The sequence below is a fragment of the Polypterus senegalus genome, chromosome 5, assembly GCF_016835505.1.
Source record: "Polypterus senegalus isolate Bchr_013 chromosome 5, ASM1683550v1, whole genome shotgun sequence".
In the NCBI taxonomy this organism is placed as follows: domain Eukaryota; kingdom Metazoa; phylum Chordata; class Cladistia; order Polypteriformes; family Polypteridae; genus Polypterus; species Polypterus senegalus.
Window position 1 is genome coordinate 199,077,474 of NC_053158.1, and position 25,015 is coordinate 199,102,488.

General features: G+C 45.5%; 1 protein-coding gene across 12 annotated transcripts in view; it reads right to left on the reverse strand.

The window, feature by feature from the left end:
- The window catches only part of si:ch211-285f17.1 (sickle tail protein homolog), a 464,466-nt gene that overhangs the window by 218,243 nt on the left and 221,208 nt on the right, over positions 1-25,015 (reverse strand). For 2 of the 12 annotated variants that reach the window (XM_039753959.1, XM_039753958.1), the window contains exon 1: positions 16,582-16,950. The exons of the other annotated variants lie outside the window; for them this stretch is intronic. The gene's annotated coding sequence lies outside the window, so the exon portion shown is untranslated. Of the gene's footprint in view, positions 1-16,581; positions 16,951-25,015 lie in introns of those variants that run through there. 12 annotated transcript variants of the gene reach the window in all.

Below are 25,015 nucleotides of genomic sequence, written 5' to 3' on the forward strand. Positions count from 1 at the left end.
ACCTTGGCAGGCCTGAGTGGGAAAAAAAAAACAAAACAAAAAAATGAGACAGAAACAAAATGGAGTCTTATTTAAATCGGGTTTGTTTTTATGCAACCTTCAGTTTATATAGCGTCTTTCGCTATCATTATCACTCCTTGCCAGTTGTTAACACATCTCTAGCAGGTTAAGTGACATTTTGGCCTGAAAAGGGGGCGAGATGTGTGGTTTGCAGTCCAGGCCAGGGTGCCAGCAGCTGTGCCATCCTGGGGCAACACAGGGATTTCTGTTTATCTGTCTAGCTCTGTCTGTTGTCTGACTGTCTGTCTGTCTGTCCATTTGTCTATGCTTCTGTCTGCCTGTCAATCTGTTATTCTGTCTGTCTGTCTCTCTCTCTGTGTCTAACAATCAAACTTGTCTGTTTGTCTAGTTATCTAACTGTCTATCTCTCTGTCTTTTCATCTGCCTGCCTATTGGCCTCTCTAGCTATCTGTCTGTCCTTTTGTCTATGTTTTTGTCTGTCTGTCTATTATTCTATCTGTCTCTCTGTCTATTTATCTGTCTAACAAACTCTGTCGGTCTGCATGTTTGTCTAACAATAAAACTGTCTGTCTGTCTGTCTGTCTATCTCTATCTTTCTATCTGTCTGTCAAGCTCTGTCTGTCTAACAATCAAGCTCTGTCTGTCTGCCTATTTGTCTGTCTGTCTAACAATCAAGCTCTGTCTGTCTGCCTATTTGTCTGTCTGTCTGTCTAACAATCAAGCTCTGTTTGTCTCTGTCTGTCTTGTTATCTGTCTGTCTCTCTCTCTTTATCTTTTTATCTGCCTGCCTACTGGCCTCTCTAGCTATCTGTCTGTTGTCTGTCTGTCCATTTGTCTGTTTTTGTCTGCCCGTCCATCTATTATTCCATCTGTCTGTCTGTCAAGCTCTGTCTGTCTAACAATCAAGCTCTGTCTGTCTGCCTATTTGTCTGTCTGTCTAACAATCAAGCTCTGTTTGTCTCTGTTTGTCTAGTTATCTAACTGTCTCTCTCTCTATCTTTTTATCTGCCTGCCTATTGGCCTCTCTAGCTATATGTCTGTCCTTTTGTCTATGTTTTTGTCTGTCTATTATTCTATCTGTCTCTCTGTCTATTTATCTGTCTAACAATCAAACTCTGTCGGTCTGCATCTATTTATCTGTCTGTCTGTTTGTCTAACAATAAAACTCTGTATGTCTATCTCTTTATCTTTCTGTCTGTCTGTCTATTTGTCTGTCTGTCTAACAATCAAGCTCTGTTTGTCTCTGTCTGTCTTGTTATCTGTCTGTCTCTCTCTCTTTATCTTTTTATCTGCCTGCCTATTGGCCTCTCTAGCTATCTGTCTGTTGTCTGTCTGTCCATTTGTCTGCCCGTCCATCTATTATTCTATCTGTCTGTCTCCCTCTCTGTCTATCTGTTTATCTGTCCATCTAACAATGAAAGTCTGTCTGTCTGCATCTATTTATCTGTCTGTTTGTCTACCTCTTTATCTTTCTGTCTGTCTGTCAAGCTCTGTCTGTCTTGTTATCTAACTGTCTGTCTCTCTCTCTTTATCTTTATATCTGCCTGCCTATTGGTCTCTCAGTCCATCTAACTCTCTGTCTGTCTGTCTAGCTAGCTCTCTATCTATCCATCGGCCCCTCTAGCTCTACTTGTCTGTCTATCTGACCAGCTCTGTCTGTATGTCTGTCTAGTTATCCATCTATCTGTCTGTCTCTCTATGTATTTGCCTGTCTCTGTGTGTGTCTGTCGGTCTGTCTCTCTATTTGCCATTCTGACTGTCTGTCTATCTATCTGTCTGCCTGTCTACCTGACCAGCTCTGTCTGTCTATATTAATTTATCTATCTGCCTGTCTGTCTCTATGTCTGTCTATCTAGCTCTGTTGCTGTCTGTTTATCTATTTATCTCTCTGTCTGTCTAGCGCTGTCTGTCATAATGCTCTTATGGCATGTCTCCAACACATGATGACATGGATGACTCACAATTTTCTCCAACTAAACAGCAATAAAACAGGTACTCGTCATTGGCTCTAAATCTACACTTGCTAAGGTTAACCAGTCTTCTATTTTAATTAACAATATTAATACAAATATCTCTTCCCAAGTTAGGAGCCTGGGCATCATTCTAGACAGTACTCTCCCTTTTTCTTCTCATATAAGTAACATTTCTCAGACTGTTTTCTTCCATCTCCAAAACATTTCTAGACGTCATCCTGTTCTTACGCAACACAGTACTAAAGTATTGTTTAATGCCCGAGTCACCTCACATATAGATCATTGTAATGCTATTCTAACTGGCATCCCACAAAAACGTAGCCGTCGCTTACAACTTCTTCAAAATTCTTCTGCCAGGATAATAACCTGCTGTTCTAAATCCACTGATCATATCACACCGATTCTCTCTCAACTTCACTGGCTCCCTGTTCACTACTGAATACAATACTAAATACCGCTCTGAACATTTAGAGCTCCCTATAACCTCACTGATCTCCTCCAGACTGGCACTCCTCTCGCCCACTCAGATCCTCATCTGCAGCTCGACTTTCTGTACCACACGTCAGACTCTGTGCTATGGGAGCTCGAGCGTCTCTCCTGGTACTCCTCTTCGATTAAATAACACCTTTTAAAACTGCCCTCAAAACTTATCTTTTCAAACTGGCTTACCAATTGTGAATTTTGCACTGTTACTGCCAGTTATCTTTGTTTGTTTGCTAATTATTGCTTTTTGATTTATCATTCTATTGTTTTTATTTTACTAATGTTGTTTCATTTTATGGGTGGCATGGTGGCACAGTGGGTAGCACTGCTGCCTCGCAGTTAGGAGACCCAGGTTCGCTTCCCGTGTCCTCCCTGCGTGGAGTTTGCATGTTCTTCCCGTGTCAGCGTGGGAAAGACATGCAGGTTAGGTGTATTGGCGATTCTAAATTGTCCCGAGTGTGTGCTTGGTGTGTGTGTGCACCCTGTGGTAGGCTGGCACCCTGCCCGGGGTTTGTTTCCTGCCTTGCTCCCTGTGTTGGCTGGGATTGGCTCCAGCAGACCCCCGTGACCCTGTAGTTAGGATATACCGGGTTGGATGATGGATGGATGGATGCTTCATTTTATTGTAAGGTGACCTTGACTGCTAAGAAAGGCGCCTATTAAATAAAATGTATTATTATTATTACTAATGCAGTGCCTTAACATTTATATAGTGCCTTTCTTATCTTTATATTTGTTAATTTCAGTTCAATTCAATGTTATTGACCCAAATTTGGTATGTCAAAAGGGTTTACAGCAGGGGTCCCAGTGGTTGCTGGTTTTCATTCTCACCCTTTTCTTAATGAGTGACCTGTTTTTGCTGCTCATTAACTTCATTTGAATCCATTGTAGTTGACCTGCTTTTGAAGACTCAGACCCCTCAATTGTTTCTTTTTCTTTAATTAGCCGCCAAACAATAATGAGATACAAAATGAGCCAAAACAACTGGTGTCCATCATACAACATCTGAAAACGAAGAAAGACGGAGGTCTCAGGAATGTCGATCTGCAAGGGTCCACAAAACATTTGAACGGGACAGAGAGAACATCAACACTTTGTCGGCAAGTCCACGTGTACTTATCTGGATGTTGATCCCTGCCCTCCTGTATCTGTCCATTCATTTGCCTGCCAGCCTGGTTGTCTTGACAGGTGTCTGTCTGTCTTCTACCCTTGCACCAATCAGTTGGCCTGCCTGTCCATTTTTGCCCACCGTCAGCCTCTTCACTCTTACACATCGCCTGCTCTTCTCTGTCTACATTCCTGTCTGTCTGTCTGCTGGCTCTTCATCCCTACACATGCTGCTCTGGCGTTTGTCTGTCTACACATCAGTCATTCCATCTGTCTGTCTGCACCCATCTGGATGTCCGTCTGTCTCATTTGTTCCTTCATTTGCCGGCCAGCCTACATGTGTCACTCTGTCTGTCGGTCGGTGTCCTACCCTTGCACCAGGTCAATCAGTCTGCCTGTCCATCTATGTGCCCGTCAGTTTTTGCCCACCATCTGGCTCTTCGTCCCTACACATGCTGCTCTGCCGTTTGTCTGTCTACACATCAGTCATTCCATCTGCGAGTCTGCCACCCTGTTTGCCCATCTCTGTGCACCTCCCAGTCCGTCTGCCAATTTATCTCCCTGCGAGCCTGGTTGTCTTAACATGCGTCTGTTAGTCAGTCTGTCTCCTACTCTCGCACTGGTCAATTGGTCTGCCTGTCCATCTGTTCGTTTTTTTGCCCACCGTCTACCTCTTTGCCCTTACATGTTGCCTGCCCTGCTGTTTGTCTGTCTACATACCCGTCATTCCATCTGCCTGTCTGCTGGCCCATCTCTGTGCACCCCACCATGTGTGTCCTTCTCTATCTGGAACAAGAAACTGTGAATCCCAAAAAACAAAATGACCGGCTTAGTAGCGACGGCCTCACAACAGAAACTAAAGAGATGCCCGTGTCCGTCTGTCCATCCTTTCACCTGTCCAGTTTGTCACCTCATTCTGTCCATCGCTGCCCCTGCCTGTCCCGACGTTGGTCTCAATATTAATCTATAGCTCTGCCGGACAGTTCGGTTGTTTCAGCATTCTGTCTGTTTGTCCGTCTTACGCCTGCTTGCTTGCTTGCTTGTATGTCTGGCTGCTCTGAAGGTCCTACCTGTCACTTGCACGTGCTAATCAACATGCAACATGGCAGCAGAGTAATTCTTAAATAAAACAAGCCTTTACCTTTAAAACGTACTGCACTTGTTTCTGCAATCTCCATTACGTGCTAAAAAGCACAGGCGACTTGTGCACTGCGAGATCCAAGAATTCACACCTAAGAGCGAAGTTGTTAGGTTCGGCTCTGCATGACAGAGAGCAGACAAGCAAGGAGCGCACAGCCGCACGTAGGGAGCAGAGCAACAACAGCAAAACAACGTCCAAGCTATGACCCCCCCCACACACCCCCTCAGTTTACTAGCAGGTATAAACAACAAAAAAAAAAGACTGTTAAGACTGGTGAGGTCCGACTATAACTTACTTTAACGAGTTTCGTGGTGTCTGAAGTGAACATCGGAATTCCGTCTTTTTGGCTATTTGTCAAATCTTCAGGGTCTCTGACCACCCACCCACCTGCCTGTCTTTGTCTCCTTGTCTGTCTGTCTCTCCTAATCTCCTGTCTGTATGTCCATCTGACCTTCTGTCCGCTCGTCTGTCAGTCCCTCCTAATCTTGTGTCTGTCCAGCCGGCTCTCTCCTTGTCAGTGTTTCCACATGTGTGCCTCTGGCCTGTCTGTCTAGAAGTCCATCTCTCCTAATGTTGAGTCTGCTTAGCTGGCTGTCTAACTGTCTGTCTGTCTGCCTGCTGCTCCGTCAGTCTGCCCTTCTGTCTTCCTGTCTGTCCGTCTCTCTCCTGATCTTGTGTCTGCCTGTCTGTTAATATGTCTGTCTTTTCATTCATCTGTCTGTCTGTCTACTTTTCTGTGTTTCCATGTGTGCCACTGGTCTGTTCGTCTATCCATCTGTCCATCTCTCTCCTGATCTTCTGCCTGACTGGCTGTCTGTCTGACCCTCACTGTCTGCTCCTTTGCCTTTCTGTCTATCTGTCCAACTGTCTCTCCCAATGTTGTGTCTGCATAGCTGGCTGTCTAGCCGTCTGTCTGTCTGACCACTCACCTATTTTTCTGTCTCCTTGTCTGTCCATCTCTGCTAATCTCCTGTCTGTATGTCCATCTGACCTTCTGTCCACTCGCCTGTCAGTCTCTCCTAATCTTGTGTCTGTCCAGCCGGCTCTCTCCTTGTCAGTGTTTCCACATGTGTGCCTCTGGCCTGTCTGTCTAGAAGTCCATCTCTCCTAATGTTGAGTCTGCTTAGCTGGCTGTCTAACTGTCTGTCTGTCTGCCTGCTGCTCCGTCAGTCTGCCCTTCTGTCTTCCTGTCTGTCCGTCTCTCTCCTGATCTTGTGTCTGCCTGTCTGTTAATATGTCTGTCTACTTTTCTGTGTTTCCATGTGTGCCACTGGTCTGTTCGTCTATCCATCTGTCCATCTCTCTCCTGATCTTCTGCCTGACTGGCTGTCTGTCTGACCCTCACTGTCTGCTCCTTTGCCTTTCTGTCTATCTGTCCAACTGTCTCTCCCAATGTTGTGTCTGCATAGCTGGCTGTCTAGCCGTCTGTCTGTCTGTCTGACCACTCACCTATTTTTCTGTCTCCTTGTCTGTCCATCCCTCTCCTAATCTCCTGTCTGTATGTCCATCTGCCCTTCTGTCTACTTGTCTGTCAGTCTCTCCTAATCTTGTGTCTGTCCAGCCGGCTCTCTCCTTGTCAGTGTTTCCACATGTGTGCCTCTGGCCTGTCTGTCTAGAAGTCCATCTCTCCTAATGTTGAGTCTGCTTAGCTGGCTGTCTAGCCATCTGTCTGTCTGTCTATCCACTCACCTAATTTTCTGGCTACTTGTTTATCCGTCTCTCTCCTGATCTTGTTTATGTCTGTCAAAACTTTTCCGTCTTCCCATTCATGTGTGTGCCTATCTGTCTACTTGTGTGTATTTCCACATGTGTGCCACCAGTTTGTCTGTCTGTCCGTCTCTCTCCCAATCTTGTGTCTGTATGACTGTATGTCTGTCCATCTGCCCTTCTGTCTACTTGTCTGTCCAGTTCTCTCTCCTCGTCTTGTGTCTGTCCTTCTGGCTCTCTGCTCCGCTGCTGACCTGTCTTTCTGTTTTCCTGTCTGTGTTTCAACATGCATGCCGCTGGTCGGTCTGTCTGTCCGTCCGTCTGTCTTCTTGCTAAATCCTATGTCTGTTTGGCTGTCTGTCTGTCTGTCTGCCTGCCTGCTCCTCCATCAGTCTGCCCTTCTGTCTACCTGTCCATCCGTCTGTCTCTCTCCTGTTCTTGTGTCTGTCTGACCTTTTCATTCATCTGTCTGCCTATCTGTCTACTTGTCTGGGTTTCCACATGTGTGCCACTGACCTGTCCGTCTATCTGTCTGTCTCTCTCCTAATCTTGTGTCTGTCATTTTGTCCACCAGTCTGTCCATCTCCCTCTCCTGATTGTATCTGTCCTACTGTCTGTCTGCTCCTTTGCCGGGCCTGTCTTTCTGTCCCCCATGTATACCACTGGTCTGTCTGTCTGTCTTGCTAATCCTCTGTCTGCCTGTCCGTCCGCACCACATATTAACTATAAGGGGTGCCAATAACTTGTCATCTCTTTGTGCCCGTTTCTCTGCATTCTTCCAAATCTTCTGTCTCTCCGTCCGTCTCCCCCAAGGTTAAGTCAGCTTAGATGGCTGTCTAACCGTCTGTCTGTCTGCCCACCCGCTCACCTCGCCATCTGTCTCCTGATCTGACTGGTGGTCTCACCCTTGCTATCTGCTCATATGTCTGCCTTGTTCCTATTCTTGTGCCTCTTTGGCTGTCTGTCTGTCTGTCTTTATTCCTGTCTGTCCACCGTCCCTCCTCCTTGGTGACACAGCAAGTGACAAGCATCCCAAATATCCACTTCCCCATTTCTGTACGGTACCCCTCCAGTAGTGGGGCTTCGGGATAGCCTAGCAGTGCCAACGTCCCAAATGACTTGGCATCTGCCTGTTGTGCAAATTTGGGCGATGACAGAAAGCTGAACCAACAGCCATTCCAGGTGACATTTTCCTTCTTAATCCCTGCCAACTGCTTTACAAGGTAGGCATGCAGAGCCAGCTAACAAAGAGGAAGGGTCGAGTTTCTTCCAGAACATAATGTTCTCAGATCAGAGCTATGGGTGGGGGGGCACCGTCAGGTGTGCAAGGCAGGGGCAAATGTTGGACTGGGGTAGCAGAAAATTGGTGCAGATGCACGAATGAAAAACAAAACTGGCATCATAAGTTGGAGAAAAGCCAGCAGAATGCAAACCTCGCAAGCGGCAGGGCGACTGATAGAAAAGGAAATGAACAAAAGTCACGGCTACAGGCTGACATTTTGTAAATCATGTTATGCAAATGACTTTCTAGCTTTCTTTATGCTTTTGATCGCTTTTTTTTTTTTTTTTAATAAAATTTAGTTACGGCTGATCTGTAGCACCGGCTGGCTGGCGGGCAGGCCACATGTCTCCCAATGGTGGCGTTCACTTAAACGACATGCACCTCTCTGCCTTCTCCTTCACACTTCAAAGGCACCAGTGAAGGAAAAGCACAGCGGCAGAAACTCAAGTTAGCGAAACGAACCCCGCCGAAGTTTGGAAGGGCGCAGACGATTGCAGGGTGATAAGCTCAGACACGGACGCAATCACAGGGCCTGGAAGGCACAGTGGTATCTCGCTGCTCAGACGGAGGCAGCCACATCTTAACAAGGGTATAAAGGGATTATCCATAGCGTCACACACATGTGCAGGGGAGGCAGCTGAAGGGCTCAAATGGGGGTAATGCCACACCAGACCAGTGGGTGGCAGAGGGCACTAACCCTTTCTCTCTTTCCTCTGCTGACCAGTTATGGGAAATTCCACCTGGCATCACTTCTAGTTCCGCCCCCAATGACATCACTCCCAGCCACACCCCCAATGACCTCATTTCCTCTACCTGACCATAAAACCACTACTTTTGCATCTTGTAAATCAGTTTCATTTTGAACTCCAAAAAACTTGTTTCTTTGCCGTAACGGAACACCCTACGATATACAGGGCGGCTACCCCAAACCTATTCTGGTTCCTTTTTTTTCTTTTGTTGGTGTGACAACAGGTTAGAAAAAAATCATCAAATAATTTCAAAAACATAAAAAAAAGTCCAAAAGCAAGCTGCGTTTTTTTCACGATTTCCGCTAATGTGAGGGGGCAGACAGCGGGCTCTGTGGCTAAAGGATCTGCTCTGGCATCTGGAAGGATGCCCATTCAAATTCTGTCACTGCCACAAGGGATCCAACTTGGTTTGGCTTTTGAGCAAGACCCTTAACTGGAAAATTGCTGACCCTGTGCTCTGAAACCCCTTTCCGCTCGGGGATTAACAAAGTATATCAAACCAAAAATTACTTTTAAAAAAATTCCACAAATAACCGCGAATGGTGTATAGACACAAGAGAAGAAAAGCAGAGAAACGAAAGACCACCAAAAGCAAATGTAAGACGAGCTGAGAATCAGCCCACTTTTTTATTTGCTGAACGCTTACTTTCTAAAAGCAACAATTTTACATTAAATAGTAAAAAAAAAAAAAATAAGAGGTAAAATAACAACACATGGAAAAAAACAAGTAAAGACTGACGCAAAATGTAAGGCTTCGTCCGGCACCATAGAAGGAACCAACTCTGAGCAGGGCCACAGTCCGGCGTAGGGTGCGTCGACGCACGCGCACACGCACACACAGGCGATCACACAGACACAAACGCACGCATGCGAGCGTACACTCGCGCAAATATGCTGAAAACACACGCACATGCTAACACTTGGCCAGTTTAGTGACCAACTAAAAAGAAAATATTCTGAGATAAAATATTTTTTTCTGTTTAAGAAGCCCCGTTTTTTTTAATACGGGTATTGTTAAAATTTAAAAGTACCACGAAAGACAGGAAGGCAAGTCCAGGTTTTCAAGGACAATGTATTGAGAAGGCAGGTACCCAGTCTCCAGTGCCCACCTTCAGATTAGGAGAGCCCTCTAAACATCGCGTGACAAGCACGGTACACGGTAAGCCTGATCCAGCAGAGGACGACCGATTGCTTTGCCCTCAGTTTACTGTTTACCAGACACAGAAGAGCCGCTGCAGGGCTGTCCTTGTGCCGCCGCCGTTTGACATAGCGAATTGTATATGGATTCTCCCCATATTCGTTATAACGAAATTTCTCTTATAATGAAATATTCCTATGGTCCCATGAATTTTGTTACAATGGGATTCCACCAAACAGGGGTGGACAAAAGGTTTATAGTTGTGAGTACAGGAAACACAGAATTTATTCTTCTGTTATTATTTATTTATTAATTATTGTATAATTTGTATTATTTGACTTCTTATTAAAGCTATTGAGTTAATAAAACTATTGTAATAATCATAACCTGCATGTCTTTCTCCATACGAACAACTGTAAGCCTACTTTTGCCCACCTTACACATACATATATAATAAGTATATATAGTAAATATATATATACATATACACACACTCACCTAAAGGATTATTAGAAACACCTGTTCAATTTCTCATTAATGCAATTATCTAATCAACCAATCACATGGCAGTTGCTTCAATGCATTTAGGGGTGTGGTCCTGGTCAAGACAATCTCCTGAACTCCAAACTGAATGTCAGAATGGGAAAGAAAGGGATTAAAGCAATTTTGAGCGTGGCATGGTTGTTGGTGCCAGACGGGCCGGTCTGAGTATTTCACAATCTGCTCAGTTACTGGGATTTTCACGCACAACCATTTCTAGGGTTTACAAAGAATGGTGTGAAAAGGGAAAAACATCCAGTATGCGGCAGTCCTGTGGGCTAAAATGCCTTGTTGATGCTAGAGGTCAGAGGAGAATGAATGGGCCGACTGATTCAAGCTGATAGAAGAGCAACTTTGACTGAAATAACCACTCGTTACAACCGAGGTATGCAGCAAAGCATTTGTGAAGCCACAACACGCACAACCTTGAGGCAGATGGGCTACAACAGCAGAAGACCCCACCGGGTACCACTCATCTCCACTACAAATAGGAAAAAGAGGCTACAATTTGCACAAGCTCACCAAAATTGGACAGTTGAAGACTGGAAAAATGTTGCCTGGTCTGATGAGTCTCGATTTCTGTTGAGACATTCAAATGGTAGAGTCAGAATTTGGCGTAAACAGAATGAGAACATGGATCCATCATGCCTTGTTACCACTGTGCAGGCTGGTGGTGGTGGTGTAATGGTGTGGGGGATGTTTTCTTGGCACACTTTAGGCCCCTTAGTGCCAATTGGGCATCGTTTAAATGCCACGGGCTACCTGAGCATTGTTTCTGACCATGTCCATCCCTTCATGACCACCATGTACCCATCCTCTGATGGCTACTTCCAGCAGGATAATGCACCATGTCACAAAGCTGGAATCATTTCAAATTGGTTTCTTGAACATGACAATGAGTTCACTGTACTAAAATGGCCCCCACAGTCACCAGATCTCAACCCAATAGAGCATCTTTGGGATGTGGTGGAATGGGAGCTTCGTGCCCTGGATGTGCATCCCACAAATCTCCATCAACTGCAAGATGCTATCCTATCAATATGGGCCAACATTTCTAAAGAATGCTTTCAGCACCTTGTTGAATCAATGCCACGTAGAATTAAGGCAGTTCTGAAGGCGAAAGGGGGTCAAACCCCGTATTAGTATGGTGGTCCTAATAATCTTTTAGGTGACTGTATATATTTATATACACACACACAGTATTAGTGTATATATACACACACTACTTACTATATATGTATGGGTAGGGTGGGCAAATGTAGGCTTACAGTTGTTCGTATGGAGAAAGACATGCAGGTTATGATTATTACAATAGTTTTATTAACTATATATATATTTATTTGCAGCTGGAGATCCACAAAGGGAGAAGATGAATCACGTATCATAAAGTAATTTTTATTTCTGAGCTTTCAGCCCCTGCCAGGAGCCTTCATCAGAGGATAATGCTTAGACTTACAATACCTCATTACCCCCACGCACACACTGACCTACACCCCACTACCTAATTTTGCTATATATTGTCTTTGATTCTTGTATGTCTAATCATTATGTATATACACTGTACATACACACACACATACATACATACATATGAACGTAGACCTAATTGTTAACATTTACAGTGTATATCGCTGTTATATGACATTGAGTATGGGATTCAAAAAGTAGTGTTAATATTTGTGGTGCACCATCTGTTGGAGTGAAAAATGTAATAAATTTTATTACTAGAAATGTTTGCAATGCTTCTTTTTTTTATATTGACAAACAACAGTTGACATGTATTATTTTATGAAGGTGGACCATATAAATCTCTTTCTCTCTCATATATATATATATATATATATATCTATTGTGGTGGACGGCCCTCTGATGGAAGGACCAGGGGAGAGGACATGTTCACGGCAATACATCACCCGGAACACGAGAGGGCAATCCCCTTGGATTACATCGGGCCACGGGTTTAGAGCTTAGAAACTCAAACCTGCTGGGGCTCGTAGCCGCCGCCAGGGGGCGCCTGGTCAGTTCCGGAGCCCTGGACTGCAGTACTTCCGCCACACCCAGAAGTGTTGCCAGAAGAGGATCCGGGTGCACTATAAAGGAGGCCGCCTTGCTCCGTTCGTGCAGCCAGAGTTGGGAGGTAGAAGACAACACTTGCTGGGAGAGGAGTGGAGACGCAGAGGAGGGAGAAAGAAAGAAGAAACAGAGAAAGTGAAAAGGGATTGAGCAGTATTTTTGTGCTTGGTACTGTTTATTATATTCTGAAGTGGGGAGTAGGAAATAGAGCTGCCCCATGAAGAAATAAACGGGATGCTGTTTTGCACTTTTGTCTCTCTGAACCTGTATGTGTCCGGGTGCAGGGAGTTGTATGACCCCCTATATATATATATATATATATATATATATATATATATATATATATATACACACACATACACACACACTATATACAGTGTATATATATATATACACACACACACACACAATATACAGTGTATATATATATATATATATATATATATATATATACACACACACACACAATATATATTATATATATCAGTATATACATACATATATATGCTCAATAAATAAATAGATTAAATATATATTTACACAATATTCTGAACACAAACTACAATGACTAAAAAGGATCATTAAAAAGAAAACTTCTGACTTTGAAGCAGTTATCAGAATAAAACACAGCATGTTTGTAGTTCTAGACAAAAAGAGTAACACACGTGAACAGTCTCAGCTGCCCTTAACCCATGCAGTCTATGCTCACAGTGCTTGTCCAGCAGCAGGCGGCACTGTCAGGGTCCCCATTCCATCTGTTCCCCTCCCCCGCCCTTCCTTCCTTCCTTCCTTCCTTGTGCTCTGGCCTGTCTGCTGACCGCTGCTCCTCTCACCTTGCTGTCTCCTACTGTGCCCTGGACTCCCCAGAACTACCTGGACGGCCCCAATCCCCAGACATTCAGCCGCCCCACCCCGATTTCCCCCCCGAAATTTCAGAGGCACCTCTCTGCAGCTGTTCTGACCTAATCAGCCGTCAAACCCCCCACGATTTTAAGTTCTGGTTCTTCATCTCTTTGTGTTGAGACTAAGTACAATACTTCACACTCCTTGGGCGCTATAGTTTGAATTTTGCCCTCCATTACTTCTGAACTTTGTACTTTCTAATCAATCCCATCGACTGTATTCTGGTTTGCTGTGTAATTCACCTTCGATCAATAATCAGTAATTATCACATGGCACACACTCGCACTCTCGGCCACTAACCTCCATATCACCGAGTGTGTACATGTACTTATTCGACTGACACCTTTATCTACGGTGATTTACAACATCAGAGAGACCACTGATTACTTTTCTTTTGTTTTTTTTTCAATTGGAGTACAAGCAGGTGAATTGAAAGTGACAGGATTTGAACCCTCAGCCTCAGGGTTTGACGTCCTAAGCCTTAACCACTGCTCCACCAAGAGAACGTACAAACGCTTCACACGCACGGCCAGTCCTCCCCCCTAAAATGTCATTAATACAAAGTTTACTACATTTCACGTACTCTGAATGGTGCAACGCGGCCACTCGAAGTTATTTTTTGACAGATTCAATGGTGGAGGTGGGGGCGGCAGGGTAAACATCTACCATGGATTACTGTCAGCCCTTCACAATCCCCAAGAACAATTGGAGCCGAAAATCCCAGCGACACAATGGGGAGATAACCCTTCATAAACAGTTTGTTTTTTTCTGTTTGACAAAAGAAAAATATTTCAGTGTTCTGTTGTTTGTGCCAATCGGCGGGGGCTCCTCAATCACATTCCGTCAGTTCTTTATTGACCGAAGCCTGCTAGTGGCCAATGTTTCGCACTCCATTATCGAGCTGGCGCAACAAATGTAGCGGGCAAAAGGTCCATTTGGCCACAGTGAACGGCAAAAATTGGGAGGGGCGGCCGTTTGGGCAGTGTAAGTAAAAACCGGTTGGACTAACAGACTGAGGGGCGGGGTCTTCAACACCATTAAAACAAACACACACACCTACACATGCGACAGCTCCGCCCCTTCCGAAGAAGAGTCGCTAAAGCAGCGCGACCCAAACTCGCCTCCCGCGTAGCTCCGACTTCTTCAAGTGACAAACCTGAGAACAAATGGCACCAGCGCGACGTCTTCGAGAGTCTCCGGGCATTTCGCATCTTCTCATCATGGCGGTACTGGGGCATCCATCCCATCGAGTGCTGGCACTGGACCGCACGTTTCCCGCGCCCCGTTTTAAATTCCTGCGCCCCATACGTCGTCTGTCCACGTTTTGCCGTCGGCTTTTCGATTTCTCTTCCCGCATTCAGCAAAACGTTCAAGTGTCCTCTTCAAGTGCAATGATACCACTTCCATGTCTGTTTTCCTGCATTGTGCCAATCATGGCTCTACAACAACATGCCAAATTTGGGGGTTTGGTGGGATTGAGTCTATAATACCGCGGGGTTTGATTGGTCTGCTTGGTGCGATCAAGTCCCAAAAATCCAAAAAATAACAGAAAATCGTACATTGCCCAAGGGATGGGTAGTCGTTTTTTGTTTTTTTTAGGGTAGAGGTGCTTTTTGACCAGCATCCTGTCCTTGGGGTTCAGTCCCGGACTTTAAGCGCGTAACCCCGGATCCTTGAAAGCCCGCTCCCCCCTCCCCGTCATCACCACCTGTTCAATGCACGTATGTCCTTTAGCCCCCGATCATCTGTTAACTTGCCTTGGTTTCCCCCGTCCACCGTTCTGATGGTGGTCGCCGACAGCGAGAAAACTCAAAGAGGTGGGGTGACTGGAGCCTCTTCCAACATCGGGCGCAGAGCTGGAATTTCCGGGACATTTTGCTTATTGCATTTTATGTCAATCCACCCATTTTCTTCACAATAACATCGCCAATGTTAAATGAACATTTTAAAGGGTCCACTCTTTACTATAATTTTAGTGGTTAATTCGAAGCTCTAAGAGTTAACCCGTTTATGCAGGACAGGATCCTCTGCCAGCATCGGGTGCAGAGCAAGGAACGTCGGTGCATTTTGCTAATTTCACTTTTATTGCACTTTATGCCCATTTAAGGCCCCCGCTTATGCAGGACAGGGTTGCGAGGCGAGTGGTGCCCATCCTAGTACTCGGAAGCAAAGCAGGAAAAAATCGGGGCATTTTGCTTATTTTATTACATTTTTTTATTCATCGACCCATTTTCTTAACACTTTAAGGGGGGTAGGGGTGTTCCCATTCTTTCCATGTATACACTTGAGGGTTACAAGCTCAGTTAACACTGACGGGTTTTACTGGTTATGCGCAGCATGGTTGCGGGGCAAGTGGAGCCCATCCTGGCACTCAGACATTCCGCTTATTTCACGTTTATTGCATTTAATATCCGTTTTGATAACTCGCTTATGCAAGGGGCAGGATCATCGATGAAGCGTAAATCATGAAATATCAGGGCATTTGGCTCCTTTCACTTACTTGTATTGCATTCTATATCTCTTTAGGTGACATCTTATGCTAGGACTGATCCTAGGAAGCATCGAGCGCAAGGTGGGGACAATCCCAGGACAGGGCACATAGTTATCAAAAAAATACCTTTACACGATTTCACGCGAACAATCAGCGTTATTAAAAAATAAACCCATCGTGTAAAACGGTTCCGATTGGATAGACATTTGAAAACAACAATAAACACTTTACCAAAATCGATATAGTTTTAAAAAGCGTTAATCGATAAATGCTGTTTTCTATTGTTTATTGCCAAGTAGATATTCCACTGCTAGGTTTAATGTACCGAGTGAAGAACAAAAGCTTCAGCGATCGACGATCTGCAAACTCCTTTACGTCCACCTTTTATGTTGTTTTTTTTTCTTTCCCTCAACACACGAGTGTTTTGATCGTCACACCCAACAGGCATGTCGGCTTTCGCGCACTCCCTCCAGTAATAATAATTAAAATAAAAAGCTTTCTTTTGTATAGCGCCTTTCACCACATGTCAATTCTCACAGAAATCAAAGAATGTCAGCCAGTTTCAATTCCAAAACTAAGTCCTGCAAAGCAGCTCATGCTCAGTCTCGGCAATGAGTAAAGCCCACACACCTTATTTATCGATTTGTACTCCCTGTTGCACCCACCACGGGGTTTGTTTTCTTACTAAAAATCGCAACCGAAAAGATATGACGGACTTCGGGCGTGCAGCTGGGCGATCACTCCGACAACAATCATATTTTTTTTTCTCTTCTGTATAGCGCCTTTCATGACTATACTTTTCACTACATAAAGACAACAATTTCACCACGGCACACATTTCAACTTTAAACTAATTCTGCAAACAGTTCGGGAGGAGACGAGAAGCTCCGCACAACTTTCACACTTCACAACTCGCCTGCGGACTTCCTAACGCCGATCCTCCCCAAACAAGCCCGCGTGCAACTTGGCGTACCTTGATTCCTGTTGCTCCTCCTCGGCTGCGGCGGCCAGGATCGCACAGACCTGGGACTTCTTTTTGCTTCTTCTTCTTTTGGATCTTTCACCGCAAGCGGATCACTTGTATTCCAGCAGTTGGCACGCGTGGGATCAGCGGAGCCGACAACTCCATGCCTCGACTTTCTTCTTCGATTTCCTCACTTATTATTGTTATTATTAATTTTTTTCCTTTTCCGAATGGCACCTAGTTATTTGCATAAAGCTCCCAGGCAGCCTGCGCTCCAAACAGCAGGCATGTACTTGTAAAATGAGCGGCCCCGGCCGTGACGTCACGGGCTTTCCATGGCAACCGAAACCCCACCCCACAGTGCTGCCTAACTTACCTGTCAGACCCGCAGCGCAACTCCCCACACTTTTTCTTTTTTTTCCTCTATGGCTGTGCGAGGGGCGACGCTCACGGATTTCTAGTGGAGAGTCGAAAAGAAAAAAAGGCCAGCAGCGGCTAAGTGAAGCCGATGCATGACAGCACTGGGAAGACATCCCGCTGAGTCAGCCCCCTCGCCCCCCCCGCCTGTATTCCTTTCCCAAACTAGCCTTAACAGCGCATACAACCCTGGGTGATAGCGTGGATGTTGTACTGCGAGTTAAGACATTGAAAGTGCACTGAGGCAGAACACTGGAACAGTCAAACGTCTCTTTCTCCTCTGCTGTATGAATGCCTCGGCTTTGTTACGAAAAAAAATCCATTTTAAAGCAGCGTAGGTGAAGAGAAGCCTGCTGTGAGGATTATCTAAACTGGAGTAAACTTTCCTGCCAGGCAAGAATGAAGGCTTATAAAACTTTCTTTTTCTTTTTTGCCTGAAGCACATTGCATACGGTTACACCATTCCTGACTATGCGACACTGGCTACCCGTCGGGTTTCATACCCAATGCGAGATTATGATGAACGGAGGTATGAGCACCGAGTGCGTTTACATGCGCCATAATAACCTGCTTATTCACAGAAACCTGGTTTCTAAAATGTCACTAGACCCCCTCCCCGGCCTGAGAAAACGCTTCCCCGGGATTTTGCGCATGTCTGTTGCACTCTGTTTCCCCAATTCGCTTCACAGCACACACACACACACACGGCACAGGTTGTCGCACCCACCACACGACGGACGGACCAGCTGGATTGGGCAGCAGGTGACACCTCAGTACCACACTGGTACAGGTTTGTGAGTTTTTTTGACGATCACACCAGCCCTCAAAGTTTTCCCCTGTAAGTTGGATGAACTGCTTGCAGGGCTGGATGCAGAATAACACCACGCCCAGGATGAAACATTTTTAGCAGCCACGCGATACATTTCTCGAGTCAAACGCTCGGGCGATCGCATCATTCCTTGTCCTTGTTGAAGTAAATCGGTTTCAATATTTTAGAAACGGTTACGTTTATGTTAATGAGCAGAAGATCCAAGTGCTAAATTCAGCAGCGCAATCTCGGGAGGAGACGTGTTACAACGTAAACATGAATTGCTGAGTCCGATTACTTTTTAATGTGACCAGTAGCCTAACCGAATTGTAGTGATGGTTGTCCTTCTAGAAGTTTCTCCCATCTCGACACTAGTTGTCAAGCCAGAGCAACCATCAGGGTTCCTGGTCACCTCTCTTTCCAAAGACTCTTCTTCCTCATTTGCTCACCTCTATAAAGAGTCGTGGTCGTTCCACGCCTCGGCCATTTAAGAAACATGGAGGCAGCTGTGCACTTGGGAACCTCATCCAGACATGACACTAATCTTGGTTTCCTCACACTAGAGAATCTCGTTTCTCCAAGTCTGAGAGTCTTTCAGGTGAAAGTGGACTTTCATGGGTTGGGTGGTCCTGCCACTCTTGTCATAAAGCCCAGACTAATGTAGCATTTTAAAAAGAGTAGAGTGTACCCTGGATAAATTGCCACCCTGGCCAAATCATCCCAAATGATCTGTAATTGGCTGTCTCTCTCTCTCACCCCTTCACCAACTAACAGCGAACGTGTGGCACAGTAATGGCCAGCATGACATCATCCAGGTGGATGCTGCATGGTGGTGGTGGTTGTCGAAGTGGCTCCCCACTCTTAATGTAAAGCACCTTGAGTTGTGAGAAAAAGCATTCTGTCACACACATGCCCATGGGAGGCAGCTAAAGGGCTCAAATGAGGGTAATTCCACAGCAGACCACGAGGTGGCGGACTGCACTAACCCTTTCTCTCGTTCCTCTGCAGACCAGTTATGGGAAATTCCGCCTGGCCCCGATGACAACACTTTTGGTCCAAGACCCAATGACATCACGTCCAGTTCTGGCCCCGATGACAACACTTCTGGTCCAAGACCCAATGACATCACGTCCAGTTCTGGCCCTGATGACGTCACTACTGGTCCCAGACTCAATGACATCCCTTCCAGTTCTGACCCTGATGACATCACTTCCTCTACCTGATCATAAAGCCGCCATTTTATTTTATCCAAGTCATTTCTGTTTTAGATTTGAATCTGTAAACAGCCCGTATCTAATTGCCTACATTGCAGCCGTATTTCAAGTATACGGGGTGGCTGCCCCAAACCTTTTCTGTGGCATTTATCAGTTCATTTGACAGCTATATGTATGTAATGTCTTCTTCTTCCTCTTCTGGTTTTCCTTATAGCTTGGCTCTCATTCACCGAGCGCCCGCTCTAATTAAAATGCTAATCAGCTGGAGCGGGACATTAAAACTGCGCGCCAGCCGATCTGCTCAGACTTGCAAAGTCAGTCAAGGCTTCTAAGCGAAGGAGGCGACGTCGCCCCTGAAAAGAAACCACTGAAGCATTTAGCACACAATGGAGGAATACTACGCACCTGGCTCTTCTTCGGCAGCCGTTGCTTTGGTGTGTTCTTCCTGAACTTGATGTTTGTGTGTCGTCTGTTGACGTGCATCCTGCATTTAACATACAGACCTCAAAGCGCGGTCCACACACATCACGCCACCCACGCTTTAAGCCCCTCCATTTCCCTAAATACGATGCCATCCCTAATTTGACCCCTTTTCCTGCACCACCCTGGATGGTTTGTCTGCTGTTGACCCCAAAACTGCTCTGCTTATTTTGCACGTTTCTTGCGACTAAAGGTGCAGTGCAGAATTAATTTGAAATACATGTAGCGGGAAGGAATTCTATTATGTATTAACTGCCACCCTGTTTGTCTCGTCGGAGAATGCTTGGGTACCGCTGGTCTGACTTTGTGCTCACGGAGTCCCGGATGAGGCACATTAGCTGCATGGTGAGGGGGCATCAGTTACGGCACTTAGGGCCATGTGGCGCGATTGTCCGAGGGTGATTCACCTCGCAGGACCCTCATTTTTGAAGGTCCATGTGGCTGGACCAGGCCAAGGGGATGCCCACATAACACCAGGGCCATCTTAACAGCATTATAGGCCCCTAGGCAAAGCAGTGTACTGGGGACCCTATCTACACAACCACTCAGCAAGTTACAACATACATAGACTAGCATGGGTCCCCCCAGTGTGCCCATGTGTTAAGACGGTCCTGCCCGGGAAGCACTTCCAGGTCTGGCAGGACCCCAATGGTCCTTGGTCAAACCAAATGTTAGCACACTTTTAAGATGAAACTTGTGGCCTGTAGGGCATCACAGTGCCCTAAAACCCCCTGACACAACTTCAGGACAGAGTCGAGGGTTGAACAAAAGGCGTTTATTCAACAGCACCTTCACGAGGTTTCCAGTTTCCTTACTTCGACATAAACAATAAGCATTAAGCTTCTCCTCCTTCATCTCCAATGAAGTCTCATCCATGTCTTCCTGATTCTGACCCCGAGAAGACTGGAGGGCTCGATTTTTAACTCCAGACCCTGGAGTACTTCTTGTGCCCAATCTATTATCCCGGAAACAGGGCCATCTTAAAAACATTATAGGCATCCGGGCAACGCAGTGCACTGGGGCCCCTACCTACAAAGCCACTCAGCAAGTCACAACATACATAGATTAGCATGGGGCCCCTACGCTCATGGGGCAACTGCCCAGTGTGCCCTTGCATTGAGACAGCCCTGTGTAACACCTGACTGTGGCAGATAGATGGGTAGGGTCCTGGAGGTCTCCAGGACTCTAAAAATATCCAAACCTAATTATGTCATATCATCTACTGTTAAACCATACTTCTAAACTTTTTATTATTATGCTGTATTAAGGAATTGTTCTGTTCTGTGTTTTGTATTGACCCCCTACCTTTGACACCCACTGCAAGCCCAACCTACCTGGAAAGGGGTCTCTCTTTGAACTGCCTTTCCCGAGGTTTCTTCCATTTTTCCCTACAGGGTTTTTATTGGGAGTTTTTCCTTGTCTTCTCAGAGAGTCAAGGCTGGGGGACTGTCAAAAGGCAGGGCCTGTTAAAGCCCATTGCGGCACTTCCTGTGTGATTTTGGGCTATACAAAAATAAACTGTATTGTATTGTATTGTAGGTATGCCCTCTTGCCCATCAGGATCCTCAGCTGTTTTGTTGCGGGGTGGGTGCAGCAATACACTGTGCCAGTGCCTGCTTCCCAACCTGACCTGACCTGACCTGTTGTAACTGTTTGACTGATCCATGTTTTTGGTGTGAAGATTTGCTTGCTTTTGAAATGCATTTTGTTTTCTGCAATGTATGCAAGTGCCCTGCGGTATGAAAGATACCATGCAGTAAATCAGAAATTCTAATTTATATAATGTCACACATGCGCATTTCTCCACACTCTTTTCAGGTATGTACTTCCACCCTGGCTCAGGAGGGGGTGCTGGCGCCAACTTTGCCCTTGCTTTTTAACTACGCGGTGCTGAGAAAGACACCTAGTGAGAGCACCTGACTCTGCCCCTTCCATCTCCCTCACTACATACTGTATCCCATGGGTCCCTAAGAGAAGGTGTCAGGACGGAGCTCCTTCCCATCATGACTCTCAAAAGGCTTTGTTGTGATTGTGGTTTGTTTAGCACCATTGAGCACAATTGGAGATGTACAGAGAAGGCCAGAAGGAATTGTATTGCGTCTTTGTGGACCTGGAGAAAGAACATGACAAGGTGCCTGGAAGGGAGTTGTGGTATTGTATGAGGAAGTCGGGAGTGGCAGAGAAGTATGTAATAGTGGTACAGGATATGTACGAGGGAAGTGTGACCATGGAGAAGTCTGCGGTGGGATGACATCAGGGATCGGATCTGAGCACTTTCTTATTTGTAATGGTGATGGACAGGTTGACAAATGAGATTAGACAGGAGTCCCCGTGAACCGTGATGTTTGCTGATGACATTGTGATCTGTAGCAAGAGTAGGGAGCAGGTCGAGGAGACCCTGCAGAGGTGGAGATATGAGGAGGAGAAGAATGAAGGTCAGTAGGAACAAAACAGAATACATGTGTGTGAATGAGAGGGAGGTCAGAAGAGTGGTGAGGATCCAGGGAGTAGAGTTGGTGAAGGTGGATGAGTTTGAATATTTGGGATCAGCAGTACAGAGTAATGAGGAGTATGGAAGAGAGGTGAAGAAGAGAGTGCAGGCAGGGTGGAGAAGAGGGTCAGGAGTGATTGGTGACAGACGGATACCAGCAAGAGTGACAGGGAAGGTCTACAGGACGGTAGTGAGACCAGCTATGTTATATGGGCTGGAGACGGTGGCACTGACCAGAAAGCAGGAGACAGAGCTGGAGGTGGCAGAGTTAGAGATGTTAAGATTTGCATTGGGTGTGACGAGGATGGAAAAGATTAGAAATGAGGACATTAGAGGGGCCTTACGCCCTGTGTTGGCTGGGATTGGCTCCAGCAGACCCCCAGTGACCATGTAGTAAGGATATAGCAGGTTGGATAATGGATGGATGGATGGACATTAGAGGGTCAGCTCAAATGGGACAGTTTGGAGACAAAGCTAGAGAGGCGAGATTGCATTGGTTTGGACATGTGCAGAGGAGAGATGCTGGGGATATTGAGAGACGGGTACTAAGGATAGAGCTGCCAGGGAAGAGGAAAAGAGGAAGGCCTAAGAGGAGGTTTATGGATGTGGTGAGAGAAGACATGCAGGTGATGGGTGTGACAGAGCAAGATGACGAGGACAGGAAGATATGGAAATGGATGATCTGCTGATGGGAGCAACCGAAAGATGAAGAAAAAGAAGCGCTATCGCGTGTGTGTTTTGTTTGTAATTGAAAGGGGAAAACCAGGTCGGTGCCCCAACACATTTCAGCATGTGGATTTCCAACGACCACAATAAGAAAATACAACACGGTGAGAGCCACAAGAAGTTGGATGTGGCAGAATTGAGAATGAGGAGGTGGATGTATGGATTCACAAGAAAGGACAGAATAAGAAACAAGACCATCAGAGGAACGACCAAAGTGGGAGACCCATCTAAGAAAGGGCAGGAAAGAAGGCTGAAGTGATGTGGACGTGTGATGAGGAGAGACAAGGAAGATGAGGGATGGGAATGAGGAAGAGGCCAAAGCAGAGGTGGAAGGATAAAATAGAAGATCTGAAGGCGAACAGTCTGACTGGTGAGGAGGTGCAGGACCGAGCTGTTTGATGACGCACATTGACCCCACATAGAAGTGGGAAAAGATGAAGACAAAGAAGAAGAAGAATGCAGACTGATGGGCAACAATGGCAAAAAAAAGTGCACAGAAAGTGATGGGCTCTGACTGCTGTGTAAATCCCCTGAACATTCATCATTTATTGAATTAGGTCACAAATCTACAGGTAAGAATTTTGTAATGGAACTCAATATACAATGAAAGGTGCTATATTAAGTCAACTCACACTTCTCTTCTTTTCCTTTCAATGTTTTTGTTCATCATATCAGGGGCTGACTGATGTGTTTGTCACCTCAGGCAGCAGATAAGAAGTGCCGATAGAAAAGCTGAAGTCACCAGGGTCACTCGAGGTCCAGCACAAGAAACTGCAAACATCTTTTGTGTAAACAGGTACCCAGTTGTCTATAGGAGACCTCTAGAGAGTAACACACACAGAGCTTTCAGAAATAGATTCAGAACTCAGATCATGAGCATAATTGTGGGGAAATGTTAAACATCAGAACATGAGAACAATCGAGACAAGAACAGGCCATTCAGGCCAACAAATATCACCAGTGCTATCTGCTTAATTCTTCTAAAATAACATCAAGTCGAGTTCTGAGGGTCTTTGAAGTCCTGCTGTCTACCACACTACTTGGTCTCATATTCCATATCAGTGATTCTCTGTGTGAAGAAAAACTTCCTAATATTTGTGCACAATTTACCCTTCATTACTTGGTACCCCCCGTGTTCTTGATGAACTCATTTTAAAGTCACCGTCTCGGCCCACTGGACTAATTCCCTTCACAATGTTAAACACTTCAGTCAGGTCTCCTCTTATTCTCCTTTACAGGCTCAGCTCTTCTAATCTTTCCTCATAACTCCTTCCCTGTAGCCCTGAATCAGCCTCATTGCTCTTCTCTGGACCTTCTCTAGTGCTGTTATGTCCTTTTTGCAGCCTGGAGACCAAAACTGCACACATGACTCCAGATGAGGCTTCACCAGTGTGTTATAAAGCTTGAGCAGAACCTCCTGCGACTTGTACTGCACACGTCAAGGCGCTATATAACCTGACATTCTGTTAGCCTTCTTAATGGCTCCTGAACACTGTCTGGAAGTCGATAACTTAAGAGTCCACTATGACTCCTAAATCCTTCTCATGAGTTGGACTCTCGATTTTCTGACCGCCCATTGTGTATTCGAACCTCTCATTTTAAAGTCACCGTCTCGATCCACTGGACGAATTCCATTCATCATTTTAAACACTTCAGTCAGGTCTCCTCTTAATCTTCTTTTTCTTAAACCGTAAAGGCTCAGCTCTTTTAATCTTTCCTCATAACTCATCCCCTGTAGCCCTGAATAAGCCTAGTCGCTCTTCTCTGGACCTTCTCTTGTGCTGTTATGTCCTTTTTGTAGCCTGGAGACCCAAACTGCACACAGGACTCCAGATGAGGCCTCACCAGTGTGTTATAAAGACTTGAGCAGAACCTCCTGTGACTTGTACTCCACACATCAAGGCGCTATATGACCTGTGAGCCTTCTTAATGGCTTCTGAACACTGTCGGGCAGTTGATAGCTTAGAGTCCACTATGACTCCTAAATCTCAGGAGGTGGACTCTTGATTTCCAGACCTCCCATTGTGTATTCAAACCTCACATTTTTACTTCCTATGTGTAATTCTTTACATTTACTGACATTCAGTGGTTAACAGGCTCAGCTCTTGAACCTCCTGTGACTTGTACTGCACACATCAAGGCGCTATATAAGCTGACATTCTGTTAGCCGTATTAATGGCTTCTGGACACTGTCTGGCAGTCGATAATCTCCACTAAGGCCACGACGACTCCTAAATTCTTCTTATAAGTTGGACTCTCAATTTTCAGACCTCCCATTGTGTACTCAGATCTCACATTTTTACTCTC